Raw genomic sequence first — 24,564 nt, 5'->3', positions numbered from 1 at the left:
TGACCTTGGCCCCAAAATGGAGAAAAAGAACCAGAATTGGAGGTGGGGAGAGGGAAAATGGGGGCTAAAAACTGAGCTTGGTGGAGGAGAGAGGATCCTCCACAGAAAGGAGACCTAAGTTTTCCAATGCAGAGAAAAGGACAACCAGACATGTAGCCTGGCATGAAGACATTCAGTGGTCCTGGGGCACGGGCAGGATGGGGTGACTCAGTGAAGAGCCCCACCCCAAGTGAACATACTCTATCCGGACAGGCAGCCTGAGCCTGACTTGAGGAACTCTTGTGAGCATGTGACTCATTGGCCAGTGTCTTCTTGGGGATGACTGCACCATCCTGTCCAGCTGTGTTACAGGTTGATGGTGGGCAACATAACCTAGCAGAGGTGACAGTGCCTTCCTCCCCAGCTAAAGGATCACAGGGCTTCTCAAAAGCAGGGGTCCCTGTCAGAAGCTCAGCAGGGAGGGTGCAGACCACTTCTGCCACAGGGCTGTGAGAAAAGTGAGTTGATGATTCTGGCCTCCACCCTTTTTTACCTCCCCTGAGAGCAAAAGGAATTTAGGTTTCCTGGGAAGAGAAAGTAGGATGCATGGGCTCAGTTACTTCCTGAATGAAACTATACTCTCTGAAGAATGGCCTGGGAGTACAGATTTGAGCTTCAGTTGGCTGAAGGGAAATCTTGACATCTGGCCTTTCCCCTGAGATGGGGCAATTCTGAGGGAGCTGCCCAGCATGGCTATGGAGGAACGGAGCGATGAGGGAGAATGGTGCACAATTTCTCATTAAGAAGAAAGTTCTGCTGAATGTTTTGAATACGGATTCATTTTTCTCCACGCTGGGGCACCCTTCAGTTATCTGGGTCCAGAATGAAACTCCAAATCAACGGAGATGAAGAGTGAGTGAGTGAGAGAGAGAAAGTTCCAGCAGGAGTGACACAGCTGCTCTCTGTAATCGTTACTCATCAATCTACAACTGACTAATAAACCCATAAAAGAAAAGCTCCACCTCACTAAGAATCGAGGAAATGTAAACCAACCAAAGAGATACCATTTCTACCTACCAAACTGGACTGTTTTAGAGAGGGCCTTCTCTTCCATGTGCTGGTAGCAGTACACCATGGCTTTTTGGAAAGCCACTTGGTAATACTTATCAAGAACTTTAAAAATGATGACCCAGTAATTTCACTTCTGGAAATGATTCTAAAGAAATAACAAGAGACACAAACAAAGATGATTTTACGCAAAGATGATCATTGCCACGTTAAAATAGGGAAAAAAAGAGAGAAACAAATATCCAACAAGAGAATGGTTAATCATGATGAATTCATATTAGAGAATATTATGTAGTCATTAAAACTGACATTTACCATATGAGCAATGTGATCCAACAATGAGTGTCTGTGTTGTGAAATCCTGTGGGCATTTTAAGCCCTTGTGAGCTGGTGCAAGTTCTTTTGCCTCTCTGAGTCTCACTTTTCCTTCTATTAAATGAATTTATGAGCATCTACCTTGGATAGCTGTTGACAGAATTCAACATGATAATGTATGTAAAGTGCTTAGCAGAATTCCTGGCTTATTACAAGACTCAATAAATGTGAGCAATAATATTTTCACAATGGACGTATATTATTTTTTTATAAGGGGAAAATCCAAATTCATACTTTTTAAAATATTGCAGAAGAATTTTTGACAAAATGGAACACAAAGATAACATATCAAATATAAAAGCAGATATAAGCAATGCCTGTATATATAATCTCACTTTTGTGATACACATTAATGTACACACACAAATGCACATACACACACATACACTAATACACACATTTATGCACCCATACACACTAATGCACACACACTGATATACACACATCAGTGCAGACATACACACCAATGCACACATACACACTAACACACACACTAATGTACACATACACGCTAATGCACCTATATACACTAATGCGCACACACACTGATATACACGTTAACACACACACACTAATGTGCACATATACACAAATGCACACACACAATAAAAAAATACGCACACACTAACACACATTAAGGCACACACACTAACACACATACATGCTAATTACACATACATGCATTTCGCAAACACTTAAAGGCAAAACCCCAAAATATTACCAGTAGTTAAGTTGTGGATTATGGGTGATTTTTTTTCTCCTTTGTATTTTAGTGAATTTTCAAAGGTTTCTCCAATAAGCACCTTATAGTATATGAAAAGTAAACATTTTCAAAAGATCTGGAATCTGGTGTGGAAGGAACGCCGAGGGGAAAACCATGACCTCGATCTGTGAGCGGCCCCTCATCGGTGTCATGCTCCACAGAAAGCGGAGCCACCCCTCTGGGGCCAGGGTGTCCTGTGAAATATATAGACCAGGTCAGGCTGGCTTGGGGGGTACGATGGCCTTGGCAGACCTTTCTGGGGAGTGGGCACTCCGCCACCTGGGCCATATCATCATGAGATAACGTATGTGAGAGCACTTTGCCCAAGAGAAAACTCTACCCAGATATGTGGTGCACAGGCTTATTCTAGAGAACAGAGACCCACAGACCACGCTCCACTGAGGAATTTCACACTCTACCTCCTCCTTCCAATTCCGCTCTCTTTCTCCCTCCCCTGACCAGGAATATATTTAGTAGCCCTATCTAAATCCCTTTCTTTCCCTTAATTTGATTAAGGAGCTAGAGGAACAAGAGATGAAGTGGGGGGTGAGGAGAGGGAGAGATTGAGCCGTGGAGGAAGATTAGGGGAGCTGAACGTATATCTCGGGCCGGGCGCTGACTGAGTGTGGACAGGACAAGGGCCTCCTAGTACTTAGTACAGAGGCACAGGGGACAGAGGGAGGGACGCGCTTTATCAGGGACCACACCTCTCTAGGATAACGAGCACCAAATCTGGGAGGGTCAGGAGAATGGGGGACACTTCCAGAGGGAGGAGCTGGCTACTCTGAGTCTGGCTTCCTGGGGCTTCAGGTCCTTGAGAGGTTCCAAGGGACTAACGCATGCTGAGCCCTTCTATCTGTTGGGTGCTTTCACATATATCAACTAAGTTACTCTTGCTAAGTGTTCTCATCACCGAGGAAGCAGATGTCCAGAAAGATTAGGTATTTTACCCAAAAGCATACAGTTTGTTAGTGGGTGGGGGAACTGGGGACCAATTCCAGGAAATATCTTCAGGAGGAAAGTAGTAACAGCCAACATTTACTTAGCCCTGTGGGCAGGGCACTGTGCAATGTACCTTAGGACCCTACGAGGTAGGTACTATTAATAGTCTCATTTTACAGAGAATGAACCTGAGGCTTAGATTAAGCAATTAACCTAAAGTCACAGAGTTGGTAAGTGGCAAGACAGCTGGGACTCGGAGAGCCTGGGAAAGCAAAGCCACGCTGTGTCTGAAGGATTCCGAAGGTGAAGAGCTTTCTGGTGTCGGTGTGTCTGTTTCGGGAGTCTGCTTGCTCCCCAAGGACAGGGACAGTACCTTATTTATCCTGTACTCCCAGCCCTGAACACAATGCCTGGAACAAAAGGAATGTTTGCTGCAAGAACTAGGGGTACTTGATAGATTCGGCTATGCAGGCACCTCTGCTGGGGTCAACTTGGTGAGACATATTTGTCTAGGGATACCAAGTCCAAAATATCACAGTACCCGGCTTCCGAAAAGGCTCCACTGGCAATGGGGATCCCTACAGGAGGCTTCGAAGGTGACCAGGACCTTGACAATGGGCAGGTCCGGGGAGAGGGCTTTAGCTTCCCCTGTGGGGTTGGACTCAGACCAAAGTGACAATGGGGGGGTGGCACACAGTCCCCATTTTCCTTCCACAGGGACGTCTCAAGGGTATCTCCAAACCCTGGGGGATAAAACAGAGGAAGGGAGATGGGGGCAGGGAAAACTGCCATCTGGGCAGCTCAGAGACAGTGCTTTAATGAGCAGAGAGACCTGAGAGTCTCCTAGAACTCGGTTTGAAAGAATAAGGGCAGCCATTTGGAATCTTTTAGAGAGAGAACGAATATTTCTCTAGAAATGGTCCTCAGGCTTCAACGAGATTCACTGACTAATAAATACCTCACAGCCCTCTAGTCAACTACTGCTTTAGATTTAGTATTCAAGCTTCTCTTCCTTCTATAACCCAGGAGGAAGGCTACCAAAGGGCAGAGAACAGAAATAGTCACTGAGTTCCTGGGCCAAGTCCAGAGCTTCTTGGCCTGAATTCAGACAGTGCCAGCCTTTCTCTACCTCTTACAACAGTTCTTGGTGTCTTTATGTGAGTTGCTTATTAACCAGGGGATATCAGGACAGTGGGAGGGGAAAGCTGTTGCCGGCTGCCAGTGAGTGTAATTCAGAAACTACAGAGTGCGGCCCATGTGACCGAGGCAGCTGGGTAGGATGGAGCCAGCCTTCTGGTCACCAAGCTGGAGCATCATAGTGGAGGCCCCAGGGCTCGTGGGGGCATCCAGGGAGAGCCAGGGGATCACTACCAACAATGTATGGACAGGGAGAGCCAGGGGATCACCACCAACACTGCAAGGCCAGGGAGAGCCAGGGGATTACTACCAACAATGCATGCCCAGAGACAGCGAGGGGATCACTACCAACAATGTATGGCCAGGGAGAGCCAGGGGTTCACTACCAACACTGCGTGGCCAGGGAGAGCCAGGGGATCATTACCAACACTGCATGGCCAGGGACAGCCACGGGTTCACTACTAACAATGCATGGCTAGGGAGGAGTCCTATCAGCAAGGACGAAGGCATAATGATTGGTCAGATAGCAGCTGGAGGAATCTTAGGTTGGGACAAGGCATTATAGGGACAATCCTCTCCCAGGACACCACATGGTGGGAGTTCTTAAAATTCTCTAAACTCCTCTCCACCCAGACCCCAAATGAAATGCTCAACCCCTGGGTAGCCTCGCCCCTCTCTTCCATCAGCTGCTGGTGACTATTGAGGCCCAGCTTGCAGGATAAGTGTTGACTGCCTTCCTTAGCCAGCTGACCCCTCAGGGTCAAACCAAGGAAGCAGCACCAGCCCGAGGTGGTTTGGGACACCAGGCCCTGGAATGACTTCATGCTGTGTCTAAGGAAAGACGGCTTAGCCAGGCTTCAGCCAGGCTGCCGTGTTACATGTCTTAGGTTTCAAGTTGGTACCAGCTGCACTGAGGGAGAACGGCTGGGAAATTCTCCCATTTGGCTTCTTTCCACATGGAGAGCGGCTAAAGGAAGAGAGAGCTTAGACCTGCTTTGGTGGTGGTGGTGCCTTAAAAATAATGGTATAAACACAGCCCCAGACGTCAGCTTCGTGGAGTCCCTGATGAGGACCAGAGAAGAAATGCTGTCCTGACTTGCCCTTCAACCCACGTGCTGCAAACAGAGTGCCCTGGCCCTCATCTATCACTGCAGAAGCTAAACAAATTGCTCAGATGGCCCCATAGGGTATAAATTAAGAGGTCCCCCATGTCTGAGAAACTTGAACACAATTAACAGCCCTCAGAAATACTTGTCCTCATATTCTGTCCTCCTCTACTTTCAGAGTAGGGTGTTAGCAAGTAGTAACTGCAGATGGCCCGAAGGAGGTTACCCAATTTTTCTAAGCCTCAGTCTTCATCTGTCAATGGGGATAGTGCTGTATCTACCTCATGGGGTTGATGAAAATTAAATGAGAGAATTCAGGAAGTGTGCTTAGCACAGTACCTCGATAAATGTCAGGTGCTATGTCATCTCATTGGCTGAAGGGGATTCTCAGGTACAAAGAAGGGAAAACAAAACAAAACCTCCTAAAACTAACGCAGAACAAGGAGAGCATGGGCCAGAGATGCACTGGTTTCATAATGCACACGGCTTCTTCTACTCTCTCTCACCCAAGTCTGTGCCAGACCTGGCTACACTTGGCAACCTTGGGGGCCTCCAACTTGTTTAAATTCCCAGTGGGCACTCAGAACTGCTGGAGTAAAGACAAACTCAAACACACCGGAGCAGCAGTAAAATGTAGTATATGAAACAATTGCAAAAGAACATAGGCTCAAATTCTAGCAATGCCTGAAGAGCTGCGGTCTACACACAGATAGCCCCCCTTTTGCAGACAGGCCGGGGAGCTTACTTAAAAGCTCTTCCCCTCCACACATACTTCCACCATAGCATCATAACACCCATAACAAAGACGTCTGGTTCCCAAATGAACAGGTAAAGACAAGACAGCGCTCCTGTTTTACAGCTACTGGATGACGGAGCCTTAACTTCTGCCTGGGAGTCCTTGTCTTCCCTGCCTGGGAACTGGCTCTGGGGTAATGGGGTGACCCAGCAGGCATGGAGATGACAGATTCCTGCATAATGTAACAATGCCAGGACAACCTGGGGCATCTGGCCTGGCAGGCAGGCAGCAGGATGGGAGAGGCAGCTATGAGCACACCAACCTTTGTCCCTGTTTGCTCTTGGAGAAGGCAGGCCCTGCCAGCACAATACTGCTCACCTCTTGTGGTGTCTCTGCCTGGGGCTCTGGCTGATGGCAGGTGCCCAAGGACCTGAGAGGGCCTGACCTTGGTGGATGCCTGCCAGGAGGGCACCTTGGAACCTCTGTAATGACTGGGCAGGTATGGGGTTTACAGTGTGTGTGGGCTCCTGTTTCCGAACAGAATATCTTCCCTTCTGGCTCTTTCCCTTCTAGGAGGCTTATCATTAACAAGCCATCAGACCCCCTTGGAAAACTATGATCTGCTTGAGCACACTCCTTCTTCGACCACCAAGGGATCCAAGGGAAAATCTGAGAATGGTCTCACCTCTGAGCTGAAGCGGGCTGCTCTACTCTTTCCAGGGCTCTGCCCTTTTCTTAGCCTTTCTCCCTGTCAATGAAGTGGCTGGGTGGAGGAACCTGTATGTTCTTTGTCCTGGCAAGTTTCCCCAGCTCACTGGCTCCCAGGTCAGACACCCGGAGGTGACACCCTCTCGGGCTCTTTCACCACTAATCATCCTGTTTGCCTCTTCCTTAATTTCCCTGAATGACGCTCCTGGGGAATAAGGCAGGCTGAGCTCGAAAGCGACTTGTCTTGGGGAAAGTCTGAGGGTTCCTTTCCTCTTTTAAATTTCAGTAGGAAGTTCAGCTCTGGTTCCCTGTCCCCTTCACCTTACAGAGGGCGCCCCGCTTGCCAGTTTCCCCCTTTCAGCTGCCAGGAGCCCTCACAAAGGTCAGGGAGAAGCACCCTACTCTTCCGCAAATAAACAAATCCAGCCCATGTGCTAGAGGACTTAGGGTATATTAATAGCCAGATATTTTGTTTTCCTATTCTGGTGCTTATCCCTTTCCACTAGTATGAAAGATAAGAGAACACAAAATGTTCTCCAGCCCCCCCACCCCCCGCCCCCGGGGAAGAGGCAAAGCTAGGGGCGTGTGCACCTCTGTTTAAAGCCATCGCTGATGTACCAACTCTGAGAAAACAGACTTCAAGTTTACACTCAGTCTCTCTTGGCTACTGTTGCTGCTCAGCAAAGAAACTCTATATTGTTTAAACCCTCCAGGCAAACGGGTTGCAAGGCAACCTTCAAACAATAGAAAATACCCCAAACTAAAAATAAAAGGCATTCACGGATGGGAAGTTTGGTGGCTCTGTGGTCAAGTGATTCCAAAACCAGGGCAAAAGAGAATGCTGTCAATTTAGCTGCTTTTCTGCAGCACCAGCCCCTTTTATCGGCCCCTTTTTTGTCTGCTTTCACTCTTATGATCCAGACATGTGCGGATTCTCTCCTTTTCATTCCCTGCATCTCGGTCCTTTCAATGATTAACAACACCTGTATGCAGGAGGGGCCCAAGAGGCCCCCTCTTTGCCCTGAGGGGAGTGTCAAGAACTCTCACCAGTGTGCTTTCCCACTGGCTCCCAGCCGACAAGGACAGGACTGGGATTCCTTTTCCCCAGCAGACCTTAGATACCCAGGAAAGGAGAGCGCTGGGGCAGGAAGGGCTGGGAAAGGAGTAGAAGCCAAGAGCCCTGGGAATGCATTCACTGAGCCTTTCCTGGGTCAGATCCTGGGGCTCCTGCTAGTTACCCTTCCATGGTACATCCTTGTCCTGGTACAAAAGGTCCCCTGGCTCCCCGGGCAGCCCTGGGCTCACATCAGTCCAGATTTCTCCCTGGGAGCAATTCTGGTCAGAAGTAGAATGTGGAAGAGTTAGACTATAAATGAATACTTCTAGATCATTGTTGTGTTGTATGCTGCTCAGCCAATTCTGACTCACAGCGACCCTACAGGACAGAGTAGAACTGTCCCCACAGGGTTTCCTAGGCTGTGATCTTTACGGGAGCAGATCGCCAGGACTTTTCTCCCACAGAGCGGCTGAAGGGTTTGAACTACTGACTTTTTAAGTTAGCAGCCAAGGGCTTAACCATTGCACCACCACAGCTCCTTTTCAGATTATTAGTGGAATTCAATTGTTCTTAATGACAAAAGACATTGTGACTCAGGTGTCTGTTTGGGAATCTGAAAGGTAACTATAGTAGATAGAATAATGGTCCCCCAAAGATGTCTCTGTCCTAATCCCCTGAACCTGTGAATGTTATCTTACATGGCAAAAGGGACTTTTCGGATGTGATTAAGATCTTGCCATGGGTGATTACTGGATTACCTAGATGGGCCCAATGTAATCACAAGGGTCCTTATTATAAGAGGAAAGCAGATGGGTCAGGGTTGGAGAATGTGTCCATGGAAATGGAGGTGGAAGTGGTGCACTTGAAGATGAAGGAAGGGGCCGCCAGCCAAGGAATGCAGGCAACCTCTAGAAGCTGGAAAAGGCAAGGAAATGGATCCTCCCCTAGAGCCTCTAGAAGGAATGCAGCCCTGCTGACACCTTGATTTTGGCCCCATAAATCTACTCGACGGCACTGGGTACTGGGGTGGAAGACCCAGTTCAGATTTCTGACCTCCAGAACTGTGAGATAATACATTTGTGTTGTTTTAAGCCACTCAGTTTGTGGTCATTTGTTATAGCAGCGGTAGGCAACTCATACAGTAACTGAGAACCTGGGGAACTTTATAAAGACAAGAGCCCTCCAGTCAGTTCCGGGGCAATCGGCACGCAATATTCCAGGTGAATGTCTGGGATACCACGGAGTTGCCTGTGCCCTCCCCGTGTACCTTACGAGGATGAGCAGACCAGCAGCGGGCACTGGATCAGCTGGGCTTCCTCTAAACAAACAATTGAATACACGCCAATCAACAAAAAGGCTGGGCAGGCTGATCGATGTATTATTTAATACGCTAACATGAGCAGTTGAAACATTCTCTTCTCCTGTAACCTGTGGTTCACCCCACCCAGTGTCACTCAAAAAGAGATCAGAACAGAAAGGGAAACTGGAAGAAACAGAAATCAATCACCTTAACCCGCCTGCCTTCAGGTCCAGACACTACTGAGGAATCTCTTGGACTTTTATCTGGAAAGAAACACATAAGTTACTTCAAGTCTCTCTTCTCTTATGAACAGGTTTGCTTTTCCTCAGACTCTAATTAAATGTCTTCCAAAGGCTCACATAACAGAGCCTAGGTAACTCCACCTCAACAACAGAAAAGAGAAAAACGCTCAGGATTTCTCTAGCTCCTTGCTTCCTAGAAGCACATGCACCCTAAGACGATGATCTACTCCGTTCTCATGTTTCTAGAAGACAGGAACACTCAGTACCATTTTATAACTTGGACGCCTGAATCACAGAGAGGGCAAGCCACATGGATGCAGTCACACAGCAGGTCAGAAGTCACTCACCCATACCAGGACACTGCACGCTCTCATGCTGCTCCTCAGGCCCAGCTCACCAGGCCGGGAGGGCGCGGTCTCGGGTAGGTGGTCTCAGTGGAATGCAGAGATATGAAACCATTAGATCTGTCATCACTCGGCAAGCTACTGACGCCCCAGGGAAAAGGTTTTCCAGACCAGAGTTTGGCGTTGCTGCGTGTGTGTGCTATGTGCACGAGCTGTGAAGGTAGTCGGGAAAGAGGGAAGGTGTTAAACCACTGCCAAGTCAAGGTGCTTTTTGCTCTACCTTGGACAAGTGAGTCCGTGAGGAGCTTTCATTTTGTCTAGCACCAGTCCAAATCCTTTCCTAGCCTTTTTGTCATTCATCTCCCCACCCCACCCGCCATTTTTCTCAGACAGCCTGGAATCTAACTTTAGGAACAGAGCTAAAAGGTTCCCCAGACTCACTGCAAGGGGACCGAATTGGCTTATCCTGAAGAGCTGCTGGGGCTTCAAAGCCAGAAGTCCATGCCACAGCTCTGTGCCAATGCCCAGAGGCTCGGCCTGCTGGCTAGGTTTCTACTGCCCTTTCACACCTAGGCTGCTCTGCAGAGCCACCTCATTTCTTACTACTCAAATTTTGTGACTCTCAAAGACTATTAAAGGCTGCCTCTTTGTTTCCTCTAAGGTATGGAGAGTGGGAGATGGGGTGATTTGGGTTTCGGTGGTACTGTGGGTATTTTAAAGGTGTATTTAAAGGGTATTTTAAAACTCCTATGGGGTTGTTGTGCAAAAGGGGTGTAGCGATGAAGCTGATGCTGTCAGATGCCTTCCTTCAGACCCAGAGTGGGCAGAGCTGCAACAAGGACCCCATCTGCCTATCGTGCAGAGGGCAGAAGATAGCAGCTGACAAAGGCAAAGCCAATCGGCCTCAAAATCTGATAGAAGGTGACAGAACGAGGCCATGGGGGTCCAAAGATGCCAAGACAGGATTAAAGGAAGGAGCGATGGGACGTGGTACCTGGACAGACTGGACTGGTTAGTACATTTTAAAATCTGAGCTATCCCTGGACTCAGGCTTGGGGTTGGCTGACTATCCCTAAACCTTATACTAATTCTAAACTAAAAATGACTTATGCTGTAACCACTCTCTCCTCTACTGTATATATGTACCCATGTGAGTGACAGATCAGATAAAGAAAAGGTGGGGAGCAGGGGAAAGGAAGACTGAAGCCCAGGGCAAAGGGCCTGAAGGGAGAGAGCCTGAGACCTCTTTATAAGATTAACTTCTGAAAGGAAAACTACTAAGAATCCCAAAATAAAGTTAGTCATCTAAAGATAGACCCATCATACATCATAAAAGATACATATCTGAGTAGACTGGGAACTTCTAATTCCTGACTACCTTCTACCCATCCTTCAGGTCTACCTTCTACCCGTCCTTCAGGTCTTAGCATCAATGACAACTGATGCTCCAGTGTTCCCAGAGCCAGTGTACTCCCCCATCATGGGAAACCCAAGAAAACGGCCCATTCTTCAACTACCCTCTAATAGGCTAAAGAAGGTTGTCATGGATTGACTTGTGTCCCCCAAAAATATGTCAACTTGGCTAAGTCATGGTTCCCAGTATTGTATGATCGTCTACCATTTTGTCATCTGATGTGATTTCCCTACATGTTGTAAATCCTATCACTGTGACATAATGAGATGAATTAGTGGCAGTTATATTGATGAGATCTACAAGATTAGATAGTGTCTTAAGCCAATCTCTTTTGAGTTATAAAAGAAAGAAGTGAGCAGAGAAACATGGGACCTCATACTACCAAGAAGCAAGAGCCAGGAGAATAGTGCATCCTTTGGTCCCGGCGTCCCTGCACTGAGAAGCTCCTAGTCCAGAGGAAGATTGATGACAAGGAACTTCCTCCAGAGCCAACAGACAGAAAGCCTTTCCCTGGAGTTGATACCCTGAATTTGGACTTTTAGCCTACTAGACTGTAAGAGAATAAATTTCTCTTTGTTAAACCCATCCACTTGTAGTATTTCTGTTACAGCAGCACTAGATGACTAAGACAAAGGTGCGTCAGCAAATGGAGGGAAGACCTGCAAGATGTTGAGAAAAAGAGAACCCTCCCCTTGCCTCCAATAAGAATCTGATGGTATTTACATAGTACTTATGCAGAAAGGACAGCGACACAGTCTCCTGGTCAGTTTTCCAGCCACTACAGAATTGCACTTTCATAGATAGAAGAAAAAATACCTTAAGAGTCAGGAGCTACTTTCCAGGCTCCCTACAAGAGCTTCTGATTACCAGCTGGTTATCTTAGATTTCCCTAACTATAGGTATAGAGGTAGCTTGGGAACGAGACAGAAATGTTCCAGTCCCTGGGATCCAGTTTCTAGATCTGCAAAACTTTTCATCAGACTCTGTAAAGTGATGGCCACAGCAAGGTGCTGCTTTCCCTGGGAAGGCCTTGCCTGGCCTTCCTTTGTGGCATCTCTGTTTCTTAAACTATAATGGCCCTAAAAAAGGTACCAAAAGCCATTTTGGGCTGGAAGAGCTGGAAATACCCAGGTGGAAAATGGTAACAAGCCCTCCTGTAACCCATCCCCACTCCAATTCCAATTCCTTTTCAGGCTCCACCATGCAAATAGCTAATGCACTCAGCTGCTTACCAAAAGACTGGATATTTGAGTCCACCCAAGGGTACTTCAAAAGACAATCCTGGTGATCTGCTTCCAAAAAGCCAGCCACTGAAAACCTTACAGAGCATAGCTCTGCTCTGGCACACATGGTGTCACCATGAGCTGGAGTTGACCTGATAGTGATTGTTTTTGCTGGTTCCTGTTACTTAGCAATGATTTCTGGGCCAATTCAAATCTGAACCAGTTCCATAAAGCCATCTAAGTTTCCAAGTTTCCCTCTCCCAAACCTACTCATCTCTTCTAGATTCTCCGGGTAATTACACATTAAAAAAAAAAAAAAAATTATTGTGTTTTCAGTGAAGGTTTACACAGCAGTTTAAATTCCCATTCAACAATTTCCACACAAATTGTTCAGTGACATTGGTTACATTCTTCACAATGTGGGAACATTCTCAATATTTCCGTTCTGGTTGTTCTGTTTCCACTAATGCAGTTTCCCTGTCCCCTTACATTTTCACCTTTGTTTTAAAGTAATTATTGACCATTTGGTCTCACATAGTTTTTTTTTTTTTTTAAAGAGCACAGTGCTAACAGTTGGTATTCTTTATTTTGTGAGCCAATCTATATTTAGCTAAAAGGTGGCTTCAGGGGCTAGTTTCGGTTCAAGATTTAAAGAGTATCTCAGGGGAAAAGTCTTGGGGAGTCCTCCAGTCTATACTAGTCCACTAAGTCTGTTTTTCTTTTTTTTCTTAAAGGAATTTGAGGTTCTTTTCCACACTTCTCTTGCTTTCAATCAGGGCCCATCTATTGTGGCCCTAATTACAAATTTTTAATATATAAATGAAAAGGAACAATTGAAAGGTTGAGGGGGTAAAGGTTTTTACCTTGGTGTGGGCAGGCTCCATAAGCGACACGTGTCCAGAGAATGGCAACATTGGGAAGAACTCCCTGGTCCGCAGCACCTATGAAGCCTTAAGAGAAGAACTCAAGAAAGTCTGTAGGGGAAACCCAAGGGAACATAAAAGGATGGAGGGGTTGGTGGGAAGGGGTGATGAGACCTAAAGAGTGTTGTCTCCCAAATCTTTATCTTATTTCCAGCCCCATCTTTCCCTGGAACATCACACTCCTAAATGTAGCTCCTATCTGATGTTCCTCCTGGATATCCAATAGGTATCTCAAACTTAACACAAACAAACAGAACTCTTCATTGACCCAGCCTACCTAAATCTGCTTCTCCCTTCATCTTTCCTAACTCTACATGGCAAAAATCTTACAGACATCTGGGATTCCTGTTTCCCTGACTCCACCTGCAGAAAGTCTCATTGACTCTACCTCCAAAGCACATCCCAAATCCGTCTACTCTTTTCCATCTCCACTGCCCTTACTCTACTCTAAGCCATCATCAGCCCTCATCCAGGCAACTGCAATGGCCTCCTCAAATGACCTTCTTACTTCTGTTCCGTAACCCCTATGGTCCATTTTCCACCCAGTAGGCAGTGATCAAGGAGCCCTGGTGGTGCAATTGGTAAGCACTGAAAGGTCGGCAGTTGGAACCCACCAGCAGTTCCATGGGAGAAAGACCTGGCAATCTACTCTCATAAAGACTACAGCCCAGGAAATCCTATAGGGCAGTTTTGCTCTGTCTTATAGAGTCACTGTGAGTTGGAACTGGCTCGATGGCACACGACAGGTCAGTGATCTTTTAAAATTCAAATCAGGTCATGTCACTTCCTCCCTTCTTAATAAAAACTTCCATGTCTTTCCAATACTTTAAGAATAAATTTTAATCTCCTTACTCCAGCTTCAAAGCTTTCCTTAATCTGGACACTTGATCTAACTTTACATCTCTCTCCTACCTCCTCTTGTATCACTCCTTCCCAGTCCTGCTCTAGCCACCCCTGCCCTCTTGCTGGTCTTCAGCCCACAGAGCTCCGTCCTGCCTTACAGCCTTTGCACTAGTAGCATATTCTCTCTTGAATGCCCATCCCACCTACCTGCCCATGCCTGGATCCTTCTTACCATTCACGAGACTTCTTTGGAGAGGCTTTCCCTGAGCACCTCATCAAAAGTGGGCATGAGGTCACGCGTTACTAAGTGATTACTATGTGACATTTTTCTTGCTTGTTACATTTTTTAGTGTCCTCTCCCACTAGATTGCAAGATCCATAAGAGTGGGGACTTTGTCTTTTCTACAGCTGATGCCCAGTATCCAAAATACTATCTGGACAGAATAGGAGTGCAGTACAAATAGTTGGATAAATGGGTCAAGAATATAATCATTCCCTGTAAAAAAATGTTTACAAGGAACTAAGCAAGGATAAAAAGTAAGGTAGGAAATCAAACACAGATATCATAAGGTGAAAAAACCCAAAAAACTACAGACTAATATTTCTTATGTAAAAAATCCTCAACAAAATACTAGCAAAATGAATCCAGCAACATACAAAAGGATAATACACCATGAGTAAGTGGGATTCGTCCCAGAAATGGAAGGTTGGTTTAACATCCAAAAATGCGGAAAAAGCATTGGACAAAATGCAACACCTAATCATAACGAGTGCACTCAACAAACTAGGAATAGAATCCTCAATCTGATAAAAGGCATTTACAAAAATCTCAGCTTACATCACACTTAATGGTGACAGACTAAATGCTTTCTCCCTAAGATCAGGAACAAGGAGTCCACTATCACTACTTTTATTCGACATTGTACTTGTGGTTCTAGCTGGAAAAGCAGGCAGGAAAAAGAAAGAAAAGGCATCCAGATTGGAAGGGACAAAGTAAAACCATCTCTATTTATGGGTGACATGGTCTTGTATATAGGAAATCCTAAGGAATCCACTAAAAACAATTTGAACTAATAAATGAGTTCAGGAAGTCTGAAGGGTACAAGATCAATATACAAAATCCAACTGTATTCCTGTGAATAATGAACAATCTGAAAATGAAATTATAAAAACAATTCCATTTATAGTAGCTTCAAAAAGAATAAAACACTTAGGAATAAATTTAACAAAAGAAGTGCAAGAGTTGCACAGTGAAAACTACAAAAACTATTGAAAAAAATAAAAGAAGACCTAAATAAATGGCAAGACATCTCATGTTCATGGATTAGAAAACTTTATTGTTAACCAGTAAACAATTGCCACTGAGCAGATTTCGATCCATGCTGGCCCCATGTGTTTCACAGCAGAACTGCGCTCCATGGAGTTTTCAATAGCGTTGATCTTTCCAAAAGTAGATCGCCAGGCCTTTCTTCCAAGGCACTGCTGGGTAGATTCAAACCACCAAACAGTTAAGAGGACAATATTCCCTAAACTGATCTACAGATTCAATACAATTCTTATCAAACTCCCAGTTGGGTTTTTTTGAAGAAACTGACAAACTAATCCTAAAGTTGATACGGATATGTAAGGGACCTGGAATAGCCAAAATGATCTTGAAAAAAAAGAACAATGTTGGAGGACTTAACACTTCCTATTTAAAAACCTCCTACAAAGCCACAGTAATCAAGTCAGTGTCTTACTGCGTAAGGACAGGTACGTAAATCAACAGTATAGAACTGAGAGTCCAAAAATAAACCCTCACAGTTATGGTCAATTGATTCTCAACAAGGGTCTCAAGACAATACAGTGAGAGAAAGAATAGTCTTCCGTTTTTTTTTTTTACAAATGATGCTGAGAAAATTGGATATCATTGAATATCCACATGTAAAAGAATGAAGTTGGATCTCTTTCTTACATCACACACAAAAATTAACTCAAAATGGATCATAGACCAAAATGTACAAGTTAAAACTATAAACTTCTTAGAAGACAACTTGGGTAAATCTTCATGCCCTTGGGTTAAAAAAAAAAGGTTAGGCAACATCAAAAGCATAAGCAACAAAAGAAAAACAGATAAATTAGACGTGGTCAAAATTTGAAGCTTTTGTGCTTTAAAGGGCAAGAAAGTGAAAAGAAAACCCATGCGATGGGAGAAAGTATCTATAAAACATTTATCTTAGATGGGGGACTTGTATCTAGAATACATTAGCCAGAATATGTAAAAAAAAAAAAAATTCTTACAATTCAACAATAACAAGACAAATAACTCAACTGGAAAATGGGCAAAGGATCTGAACAGGCATTTCTCCAAAGGAGATATACAAATGGCCTGTTATGTTCAACAACCTTAGCCATCAGGGAAATGCAAATCAAAACCGCAATGAGCTACCACTTCACAAACACAAGGTTGGCTATAATCAAAAAGACAGGCAATAACAGGTGTGGGAGAGGATGAAGTGAAACTGGAACCCTCATCACTGAGGGCTGGTGGGAATGTAAAATGATGCACTTGCTGTGGAAATCAATTTGGCAGTTTTTGAAGAAGTTAAATATTGAGTTAACATTCGACCCAGGAATTCTACTCCCAGCTATACACCCAGAAGAACTGAAAATATATGTTCACACAAAAACTTGTACACGAATGTTCGTAGCAACATTATTCATAATAGCTAAAAAGCAGAACAATCCAAATGTCCATCGACTGATGAATGGGTAAACAGAATGTGGTCTGTCCATACAATGGTACATTACCTGACAATAAAAAGAAGTTAATGACACATGCTGCAATATGGATGGCCTTGAAAACATCATAGTAAGTGAGAGAAGTCATAAAACACTACTTACTGTATGGTTCCATTTATAGAAGATGTCTAGAATAGGCAAATCTATAGAGGCAGAAGGTAGATTAGTGGTTACGAGGACTGGGGGCTTTGAGAGCAATGAGGAGTTACTGTTAACAGGTGTGGGCTTTCTCTCTGGGGTGATGAATGTTCTAAAGTCGAATGCGGTGATGGCTGCACAACTCTGAGAATATACTAAAAACCATGAATGGTATGTGGATATCTCAATAAAGCTGTTTTAAAAAGTAAGGTAGGAGGACTACAAATGAATGAAATCTGCCTCTTTAAAAAAAAGATCTTGTTAGGTCTGTGACTTAACAATACCTTCAGCTGGCACTTGCATTCTCTTAATGAAATGTGGAACATCAGGTTGTTCCTACAAGAGAATACGGGAGGTGTGTTATTCTCAAACAGGAATAGCGCTAACAACGAGAATAGATTAGAAGGAATGTTAGCAGGTTAGAAGAAAAAAATAATCCAGCAGTAGAGATACATCACAAGGCAGTTCAAAAAAAGTTTGAATAGGTCAAAAACATTTCTAGAAAAACAAAACAACTAAAAACCTTTAGTACGAAGGTCTTTAAGGCCTGATTGCTAATTTGGCATCAAAGAGTTTTTCTTGCACTGACAACGTACTATATTGTTTATCCCTTGATAAGCCTATCTTGATTTCTTGAAAGGGGATCTGGAGGCTGAATGTGTGTTTCCACTTGCTTCTCATCGTTCTGTATTTGATCATACTCTGGGACATTAAAGGAGACAGTATCTGTGAAGATGAGATGGTTTGCCAAAAGTTTAAGAGTTGGACAGACCCCATCATAAAACAGGCATTCAGGAGGGCAGTGGATAGGACAGTTAAAAGCCTTAATAAAGATTTCATTTTTTATTTTGCTATTAAGGTATGACTGACATGGAAAGAATTTTCAAATTTGACGAAGAAACTTGCTGGCTGCTTGTCTTTACTTTTTACTTCTGATGGAGAAATAAAAACAGATCCCTTGGCTTAATTTTGCAATTATTTTTACTTCCTGGTTCCTGCCTGATTATGCAATGCTTTTGGTTACAAAGAGAAAAAGGGAAAAGTTTATGTTGCTACTCTATAGTTTTTATGGTATTACATTAAAAAGGACTGAGAAACGTTTCCACTTATGTGAAGTTTTTATAAAACTTATTTTTAAATCAATTTGAATTTTGGGGCCTGGGCTACTAGGAATGTGTCTTCTCGAAGCCCATGAGCTTGATGCTGTTATTTCTAGTGTATTCTTATATTAACTGGTTTTGCCATGCATTAACTTCCTCTTTCAGCTCCCTGATTGGATCTATCTTGAACAGTACACAATACTACATAAAATCTTTCATATAGATTTTTTTTTTTTAATTTCATTACATTTACTTTAAAAAGCAACCATTGCTTCTGTCTCTGACAACTTGATACAAGATATGTCAAAAAGGACGGATGTTCATTACAATCAAATGAAGAGCTACTAAGGATTCCACACAAGTACCATGTGCCTTCCTGAGTTGTTACCTCTGTTTTTAAACAATCATCATACAAATGCATTTCCAAGTGTCTTAAAGAGATAACATCTATTTTTCTATCGACTTTAGTCTAAGCCTTGTGTGTAGTCTAATATTAGATTTATGTAAGATACTCTTGAGTACTGAGAAAGAGGCAGTGACTTAAGACACCAAAATCTCCAGGACATAGTATCAATTTTTCTCACTAAAACACAGCAAAAAAAAAAAATTGCCGTCAGGTCAGTTTGGACCCCTGGCAACCCCGTGTGTGTCACAGCAGGACTGCGCTCTGCAGGGTTCTCAATGGCTGACCTTTTGAAAGCAGATCACCAGGACCTTCTTCCGAGGTGCTTCTGGGTGGACTTGAACCTTCAGCCTCTCGGTTAGCAGCCTAGTGTGTTAACCGTTTGTATCACCCAGGGACTCCACACTGGAATCAGGACCCCTTATTCTCTAGCAAATTCTGTGACTACACTGGCTGACTCTCTGTGTGTAAGAAGCCAGTCACGTGTTTCCACATAAGATAGACTATAAAGGCTGGGGATGATTATTTGTAATTATAAAGCTACGTTATGTTTACTTTGTTTTCTATCCGGTTTACTGAGAAAATGTTACTGGGGCAGTTGCTACAGTAGAGAGAGCTTCCTTGTTTTTGGTCTGAAAGGGAACTGTATCTAGCTCCATACAAAACCAGGAGGGGAAAATCTACTTGGAGTGGGCTCTCAGTCTTACCTACTACCTTAAGTCATTGCCTAATCTGACCTTTTCAATAATTCTTCAAAGTCATCAGAGAAAGAAACTGAGGTTCAGAGCAGTTAAGTGATTTACTCAAGGTCACATTCATTTATTCCTCATTTACCTAGTATTTGTTGATCAAAGTTGCCTATGTACCTAAGTAGGCCTAAGGAATACAACTGTGAACAAGAGACCAATCCCACAGTCCATGATCTTACAGTCCAAAAGGGGAATCAGATAAGGAAACATGATTAAGGGCAGGACTTGTGTCTTTGAATGGCTGACCCTCTGTGCTAATCATTTTATTGTTCTCCAGGCATTCACCACACCTTGGGCATGTTCCTGTCCTGGGTCACTAACCTCACCTCCTGTATTACGTGTGCATGTGCGTGTAGTGACTATACATATATACACACACACAAATATACATATTATATATGTAAACATATATATATTTATTTACTACACTATTTTTAGAGCAGTTTTAGGTTCATAGAAAAATTGTGCAGAAAGTACAGAGAATTCCCATACGCCCCTTCTCCTCTCTGTACAATTTCTCCTATTGTTAATATTTTGCGTTCCTGTGTGCACAGTTGTTACAAATGATGAAGAAATATTGATACATTATTATTAAGTAAAGTCCACAGTTTACATTAGGGTTCACTGTGTTGTACAGTTCTACAGATTTTGACTAATGCCTATCACATGCGTCCCATTACAGTATCATGCAGAATAGTTTCACTGCCCTTAGAATGCCCTGTGCTGCACCTAGTTATCCCTTCCCCCCTTCCGAACTCCTGATCTCTTTACTGTCTCTAGAGTTTTATCTTTTCCAGAATGCCATACAGTTGGAATCACATATGCAGTATGAGCTTTTTTTCAGACTGGCTTCTTTCACTTAGCAATATGCATTTAAGGTTCCCTCCCTGTCTTTTCATACCTTGATAGCTCAGTTTTTTAAAATATTTTATTGTGTTTTCAGTGAAAGATTTACACAGTAAATTAGGTTCTCATCTGACAATTTCTATACCAATTGTTCAGTGACATTACATTTTTCAGTGTGTCAATATTCTCTTTAATTGCATTCTGTTTGTTCTGTTTCTGGTACTCTAGTTTCCCTGCCCCCTTATCTTCTCATCTTTGCTTTAGAGTAATTGTTGACTTAGCACATTTCTTTTTATCACTGAGAAATATTCCACGGTATGGAGATTATACGTGTGCATGTGTGTGTGGAAATGTACACAGTTGTCATTTCAGGTACAAGTTCCTCTACCTTCCATGCCAGCAAGGATCACACGATTCAATCTCCTCCACTAAGAGACCTGCTGGCTCTTAGCAAATCTCACCTAGCTGGAGCCCTGGTTGTGATGGGACAATGTCTGAGAAAGAATGTCAATGATTTCTCCACTAGCTGACCTCACTGCATATTTATACAGCAACTTCAGCAAAGGAGCTCAAGCAGTACTCTAAGTAGCTCAATTCTAGCCCCATTTTTAAAAATCAATTTATTGTGGCAAATATATAGGTAACAACATTTGCCATTGTAGCCTCATTTCCAAAACTGCATGTTTTAAATTAAAAAAAAAAAAATCTTTACCAACCCTCACTGTTTGTTAAGTTATGCAGAAAAAAGACTAGGAGCAAATATAACTGAAAACTGTGATAATCTCTGGGTAGTGGGATTCGAGGGGATTTTCATTATCTCTTGCATCATTAAAATTTCCACAAAAAATTTTGTGAACTTTTTCAATTAAAACATGCTATCTAAACCAAAAGTGGCCCATAAAAAATTCCACCTCATTAGTAACTTTAAAAATACAAATTAAAATAATTATTTAAGCCTACCACATTGGTGAAGACTATTAAGCTGTCAATACAGCAAGACAGGTACTGTCACACACTGCCATGGGAGTGCAAATTGTCACCGCCTCTTTGGAGGGTGAGTTTGGTAATATTTATCAAAATGTTAAACGCACATACTTCTTAACCCAGCAATTCTACATCTAGGCTTTTTCTTTTCTTATAGATATACTTGCATAAAGGTGCAAAAATCTCTGCAGAAGGATGGTCAATAAGGAACTTGTTAATTGTTCTGTGTCCACATAATAGATAACTCTGCAACTATTGAGACTATGCTAACTCTATATGCATATATGATTATAATTTACTGTTTAGTGCATAAAAGAAGTTGTAGAACAGTGAATATAACCCTTTTCGTGTAAAATTTTAAAAGGATGTAAATACATACATGCGTCTGTATATACAATTAGAAGCCCTGGTGGTGCAGTGGTTAAGAGTTCAGGCTGCTAACCAAAAGGTCGGCAGTTCAAATCCACCGGCTGCTCCCTGGAAACCTTGTGGGGCAATTCTACTCTGTCCTATAGGGCCACTATGAGTCGGAATCGACTTGATGGCACACGACAACAACATATACAATAAAAATGTCTGGAAGAATATTCTAAAACCTAACTGGAAAGAACTCTGAGAAGTGAGGAAACTGGGGTAGGTGAGGGCTTTTTATTTTCTTTGATTTTTGTTACATTGCGTTTAAGTATTTTTAACAACTTTACTGAGATATAATTCACATACCATATAATTCATCCACTTAAATTGTACAATTCAAGATTTTTTAGTATATTCACAGGGTTGTGCAACAGCACAAATTTTTTTAAAATAAAAAATATTCTTGAAAGATGCTCCAAAAGTAAACTTACTACTGAAAGAGAATGTGTGTGAGATACGATCAGAGAAGGGCTGAATAGTCAGGGAATGACACACATAAATAGGGAGGGAAAAAAAAAAGTGAGAGCAGAAGAAGATGGACAGAGTCAGAGACAGAAAAAAAAAACTTAAAATGAGTTTTGGCTAGAAACACATTAGATCTGCTTCCACTAAATAAGCGCATCTGGTCTTTGTAACAAAAAAGATCAAGATAAGATACATGCATAAGAAAAGAAAAAAATCTTTGATTTGATGGTACTGCAAATGTTTAGATAAACTCGATTCTATATAAATCAGCAGACAGCTGGATATGAATTCCATCTATGGAAGGCGCAGATAAAGAGTTTAAAGAAACATGTTTTCTCTGTAGTTGCTAGAAACGTCTCCTGTCTTAGCAAAGCTGACAGAGAGGAACGTACTCTCAAGCAAGCAACGAACACTTACTAAAGCGGCAATAATGTACCAGTTGGGTTAAGAGTGTCAGATGTAAGGAGAGCTGGGAGACAGAAAAGGGCTCCTGTATCGTACTGATACGTTTAATAAGCACAAACCATGCAGGAATGTTCTGACACTTGGTTCAAAGTTTTGCACATGTTGTCAGAAGAATAAGAATACATGCTTTTGAAAACAATGTTTTATGAAAACATTCAGCCAAACTCACATTTAATCTATTACTTAAAGTAAAATGACCTTTGCTCTGAGAGAATTTTCCCTCATTAAAACCTTCTTCAAGGGCTACAGATCCTAAGAACATTTTGTAGAACATCACCTTACTTCCCTTTTTTGTATCTTTAAAAAGCACAGTTCAAAAGTTGGGCAGTGGAGGACCCTCTGGCATGAGGAAAAACAAACGTTATTGCTTATCCAGTAAAATCAATTAGCTTGGGTACTATAAGCTCTTATTGACTTAATTAGGGCAGTGTGGTGGATTTAGCAATTGCTCTACTTCAACATCAATAAAAGAATGGAAATGTACACAGGCTAGCCACGCCCATGCAAAACCTGTTTTTATAAAAGAGTAAATGTCAGATAAAAGCCACCAGTTTTTGAGTTACGGAACTGAAGGGTAATGCTGATGCAATAATTTATAACAATCAAAAAACTAAGAGTGGTTCTGTCACCTGATGGGACAGGTCATAAATGGTAGAAGTTTTAAAATCTATCTGTTCAAAAGCACTCACTTTGTGGCTAAGAGTTGACATAATACTTGATTCCAAATCAAGCAACAAGGAGTCCTCAAGAACAAGGTATCCTTGAAAGAATTGTAACAGGTGCGTTTATCCGTTGCTACGTGTGTGTGTATGTGTGTAACACAGCACTTAATTGGGAATTAATGTGTTGTGCATGCTGGACAGTGGTGCTAACATCAGCAGCAGCTCTACAAACGCTCTGATTGACGACAATACCATCTAAACCACGTGGAACCAGAAAATGTTATGATCCCTGGTGATAAGCCATGCAGGACAGCAATCAGATCACAATTCTTAGTTAATCTGCTTAAAAGTAAAACCACCTTATCAAAAAGATTACCTAAGTCTTATCCTGTGGTTGTGACAATAAATTAAAAATGGAACTGCTTATGCCTCTAAAATATGTAAAATGGTAACTGAAAGAATGTTGCTTTAATGACAGTTAAAACCATCCATCCCCACAAGCTAAATGTAGACACAAGTGGAAGCTAACCTTAGCTTGCAGGCTTGAGGTTAGACGAGCAGGACTTCTATTGTCATCAGGACAGGTGGCAATAACCTTAGAAGGGAGGTCAGAGCTTCCAAGTCTTCTTTTAGACCTTACATCAAGCCACAATGAACCCTGGCTTCCAATCAAATTTTGAATGCCAGAAAGCAAAGGCGGAGGGTTAACTACTGCTTATTTTTTATTTCTTAGATGTTAAAACATTTTAAAAAAGCAAGGACAGCTTGATTTAGATTACAAAAAGACATTCTGATGGAAAGCAAATGGGTTCCTAAATGTATTTTGAAGTAGATGGTTAGAGAGCTTACATAGAGTTTGTAGTCTAAATATATCTCTTCTTTTAGTGGTAGAACATATTGCTGGGGGAAAAAAAAGTCCTCTTCATAGGACTTATGGCATAGAATAACTCAAATGTTTTTCCACTCACTGAATTTTAAATGTTGGAGAATATTATTATTCAGTAGACCCAGAGAGAAGTCCTAAATTGGAAAAGCAGCTGAGTCCAAGGTCATCTCTCTTGTTTCCAAATATATCTTGAAACAAATGCAAGAAGGGCACTTTGCTGAGTGTTATCTGGACATATATAGTTTCAATCAAATTCTTCAAGAAGTGTCAGAATAACAGTTGGACATTTGTTTGACACCACCAAGTCACTGGCAAGTGATTCTCTTTAGGGGCCGAAGCTCTCCTTGGCAACTACAGTAATTACAATAAAAAGGATTTCTTTTTCCTACTCTCAAGAAAAAGAAATCAAGCACATCGAAACAAACACCCACTTTGAATTTTTTCTCACATTTGCTAAAATAGAGGAAACCATGCAAACTTACAAAACTGATAAAAGTTTTCCTAACAAAAA

Source organism: Loxodonta africana, chromosome 19 (assembly GCF_030014295.1).
Source record: "Loxodonta africana isolate mLoxAfr1 chromosome 19, mLoxAfr1.hap2, whole genome shotgun sequence".
In the NCBI taxonomy this organism is placed as follows: Eukaryota; Metazoa; Chordata; class Mammalia; order Proboscidea; family Elephantidae; genus Loxodonta; species Loxodonta africana.
The sequence above is the reverse complement of the archived record's forward strand: the minus strand, read 5'-3'. Positions refer to the sequence as shown.